This window comes from Callithrix jacchus, chromosome X, assembly GCF_049354715.1.
Source record: "Callithrix jacchus isolate 240 chromosome X, calJac240_pri, whole genome shotgun sequence".
Taxonomy (NCBI): Eukaryota; Metazoa; Chordata; class Mammalia; order Primates; family Cebidae; genus Callithrix; species Callithrix jacchus.
This window is the reverse complement of record NC_133524.1, coordinates 39,327,719-39,332,519: the sequence shown is the minus strand read 5'-3', so window position 1 is coordinate 39,332,519 and position 4,801 is coordinate 39,327,719.

The window sequence follows — 4,801 nt, the reverse complement described above, 5'->3', positions numbered from 1 at the left end:
GGGGTCAGCATCAATCATATCATCTTTCACTATAAAGAACAGAATATTGATCAGGACTCAGGCCTGCCTAACAATACCAGCTCCACTTTGGGTAGCCAGACAATCTAAGATCAGAAATGAACAGTATTTCTAAAAATATATTTAAAAAACTAAAATGAATATGAGAAACCAATAGACTATCAAGTGTTCCTTTCATTCCTTTGTAAGAACTAGGCTGCATGCTGTGACAGTAAAGGATTTGTTTAGGAAGATCTACTTAATTAGATAAAGTATCTTCCCATAGTAAATCTAAAAAATAAGCAGTTCTGCTCTGCTGCATTTTTGTCTTCTATGATTTTATTAGCTTATCCAGCACACAGTACTGCACACTGAAATAGGGCAGTTATTTTACCTTTTTTTCTTTTTTTTGAGACAGAGTCTGGCTCTGCCATCCAGGCTGGAGTGCAGTGGCACCGTCTTTGCTCACTGCAACCTCTGCCTCCCAGGTTCAGGAGATTCTCTTGCCTCGGCCTCCCGAGTAACTGGGATTATAGGTACCCACCACTGCACCCAGCTAATTTTTTTATATTTTTAGTAGAGATGGGGTTTTACCATGTTGGCTAGGCTGGTCTCAAACTCCTGACCTCAGGTGATCCACCCCCCTGGGCCTCCCAAAGTGCTGGAATTACAGGCCTGAGCCACCACACCTGGCCATTTTATCTATGTTTGATGATCAAGTGGAAGTTATGAGATTGATCCAGTTGTAGTATAGGAAATCTGACATATAAGAGAGCATGTTATGGCCCATTAAAAGTACAGAATTTTAAATGATTACTGAGATCAAAATGTCATTTATTATCATAACAAATAAGTGGTTTGGGGTTTGTTATTCCCAAAGTGAGTATCGTTGAGGCTTACCCTTGCCCAAGGGCATATTTATAAATATATGGGCCTTTACCAAATGTGTGAAGCACCTAGTTGTTTATATTCACTTAATGACTGACTCTTTGTCTGCTACTGAGGTGTAGTTAAATGAGCTTGTTGTTGGCTGATAAATCCTCCCAGGACTGAGGAGGTCAAAGTAAAGAATGAGTGTTGTGTGGCAACCCATGATCATCTGTCTTACTTCCTTGAAGAAAGAGAAGCCCTGAGCTGAGGCGATCAGCAGTAGGCAAGAATAGACTAATAGGCATCATTTTTTCTGGCTGCTTTATGTAAGCAACTAGGCTAGTCTAGTCATGCCTCTGAGAAGAGGCAAAAAATGACAGGGTGAATTGGGGAAGCAACCAGGGAGTCGTAATCCTGAGAAGCCATTTTGTCACCTGAGTTTAGTAGTTTCTAGAGGAATCCTATGACCTTGCAATGAGTGTGAGTGAATTGGGCTGGACCACGCATAGGCTACGATTTTATTCTGGGAAGCCCACTCTGAGATGTAGCATAGGAGACAGGATATTTATTAGGGTGCATCCTAGGGGCCAACATCTGGGGAAAGGAGGGGAAAGAAGGAGAAACAGGTAGAGGACGGAGAAGATGAACTGTGATAGAGGCCCAACAACAGCCTAGGCAGACCCCCCAGGGAGCTCTGAAGTTAGAATGGCCTTTCAGAATTGCCCCCAGTTGAACCAAGGTGGCTGCAAATTTCTTTTTTTAAATTTTTTTATTTCTATAGGTTTTTGGGAAACAGGTGGTGTTTGGTTACATGAGTAAGTTCTTTAGTGCTGCTTTGTGAGATTTTGGTGCACCCATCACCTGAGCAGCATACACTGCACCCACTTTGTAGTCTTTTCTTTATTTTTTTCTTTCCTTTTTCTTTTTTTGAGACTGAGTCTCACTGTGTTGCTCAGGCTAGAGTACAGTGGCATGATTTCAGCTCACTGCAACCTTCACCTCATTGGTTCAAGCGATTCTCCTGCCTCAGCCTGCTGAATAGCTCACTGCCCACACATGGCTAACTTTTTTATTATTAGTAGAGATGGGATTTCACCATGTTGGCCAGGCTGGTCTCGAACTCCTAGCCTCCAGTGGTCTGCCTGCCTCAGTCTCCCAAAGTGTTGGGATTACAGGCATGAACCCCTGTGCCTGGCTCTCCAATTTTTAGTCTTTTATCCTTCCGTCTCTTCCCACTCTTTCCCCCTAAGTCCCCAAAGTCCATTGTGTCATTCTCATGCCTTTGCATCCTCACAGTTTAGCTCCCACTTATGAGTGAGAACATATTATGTTTGGTTTTCCATTTCTCAGCTACTTCACTTAGAATAATAATCTCCAATGCCATCCAGGTTGCTGCAAATGCCATTAATTCATTACATTTTATGGCTGAGTAGTATTCCACCACATATATATACTACATTTTCTTTATCCACTCGTTGATTGATGGGCATTCTGGCTGGTTCCACATTTTTGCAATTGCAAATTGTGCTGCTATAAACATATGTGTGTAAGTTTCTTTTTCGTATAATCACTTCTTTTCCCCTGGGTAGATACCCACTAGTGGGATTGCTGGGTTGAATGGTAGTTCTACTTTTGGTTAAGGAATCTCCACACTGTTTTCCATAGTAGTAGTACCAGTTTACATTCCCACCAGCAGTGTAGAAGTTTTCCCTTTTCACCACATCCACACCAACATCCAATTTTTTTTTTATTGTGGTCATTCTTGCAGAAGTAAGGTGGCATCACACTGTTGTTTTCATTTGCATTTTCCTGATAATTAGTGATGATGAGCGCTTTTCCGTATATCTTCTGTCAAGAATTATCTTTCATGTTCTTAGCCCACTTTTTCATGGGATTGTTTTATTCTTGCTAATTTGTTTGAGTTCGATGTAGATTCTGAATATTAGTGCTTTGTCAGATGTAGAGATTGTGAAGACTTTCTCCCACTCTATGGGTTGTCTGTTTACTCTGCTGACTCTTTCTTTTGCCACACAAAAGCTCTTTAGTTTAATTAAGTCCCAGCTATTTATCTTTGTTTTTATTGCTTTTGGGTTCTTCGTCATGAAATCCTTGCCTAAGCCAATGTCTAGGAGGGATTTTCTCAATGTTATCTTCTAATATTATCTGAAACTTTTATAGTTTCAGATCTTAGATCTAAGTCCTTGATTTTTGTATGAGGTGAGAGACGAGGATCCAGTTTCGTTCTCCTACATGTGCCTTGCCAATTAACCTAGCAGCAAGGTGGCTGGAAATTTCTATTCCTGCATTGGTAGGTCATTGGATATGGACAACCCCAGAAGGTTATCAAGGAAACTACATCTTGGTCACAGTGGTTCACTTCAGCTGAGCCAATCCCTGAAGAGGCTGAGAGCTAAGGACCGTCTACCATCAGTGCTCCTAGAGTTGGAGACAACAAGAACCTCATTGAGGAGGGATCTGGGCAGTGCACCAGAGTGACCAGAACACCTGGTAAAATTTGGGCTGTGGCTTATCTGAGTGATGACACCAGGTAATGGGAACTAGGAACTACAGTGCTAGTTATCAAAGGCAAGTCATGTCACCTGAATTTTGTTGCTTATGCCTCTAAGAATCGTTTTATTTCAAGACCTGACAGGGAAGGAAGGGCAGACTTGAAGAGTTCTGGACCTGGCTCCAGCTCTGTCTACAGGATTAGGGCAAAGCTAGAGTGGAATCAGGGGTGGAGGTGACACAAGGCTGGGGTTGTGCATGGAACATCAGAATGGTGGGTGGGTTTGCCATTCTAGGCCTTCAGCAAATGCCAAGCAGTCAAGATAGGGCATCTAATATGAAACATGGGGTAATAATAGTTGGAAGTCCATGCAGTCTGTTGGGATGTAGGGGAACGCAAAGCATCGGGATACAACTGATAGCAACTACTCCTTATTAAGTGCTGGTGTAGTTAAGGAACCATGCTAAGCATTTTACACATACCATCTCATTTAAAACTGCTGACAATTTTGTGTAGTACATATTATTATTTTCATGTGTATGGCCAAATGAACCAGTTCGGAGAGGAGATTATTCAAAATTGTATAGCTGGTAAGTGGCAGAGATTCTGGAGACAGACTGCCTGCATTTGAATTCTGTCTCTTACTAGATGTATGACCTGGGACAAATTACTTAACCTCTCTCTTCATCAGTTTCTTCATCTTTAAAATGTGAATAATACCTACCTCTTATAGCTGTTATGAGCATTAAATATCTTATTAGCATAAGAGCCAAGATCAGTGCCTAACACAACTTAAAAACTATGTAATTGTTTATGAACTAAGTAAATAGGCCAGTTGTACTCCATAGCCTATGTTCTTGACTATTATGCTACCTTGGCAGGACTCTGATTCCCAGGATGTGTAATGATAGAGGTAGGCAGCCTAAGCACTAGGAAGTACCTAAGATATTAGGCAACTAATCACTCATTCATGCACTTATTCACAAATATTTATTGAGAATCTCTAGGTATGTGCTAAGCATTTTTCTGGATAATAGAGATAAAGCAATGAACAAAGCAGCCAAATTCTCAACCATCATAGAGCTTATATGCTAGTGGGGAGACAGTTACTAAACAAAATAATTGAATGTTGGCCCCCACTCTCTTATGTAGATGATGGGGTGTTGGATGCAGCAAACCACCATAGCACATGTATGCCTATGCAACAAACCTGCACATTCTGCACATGTACCCCAGAAATTAAAGTATAATAAAAATTGTAATGATAATCGATAAATGTATAAACAATGGCTGGTAGTAGTAAGATAAATGAAGGAAATGAATGCAGGGTAAGAGTACAGGGAGCCCTGGAGCTGGGGTTATGGGAAAGGGCTAAGTGAGTGCTATTTTAGAAAAAGAGATGAGGAAAAGCCTTTCTGATGAGGC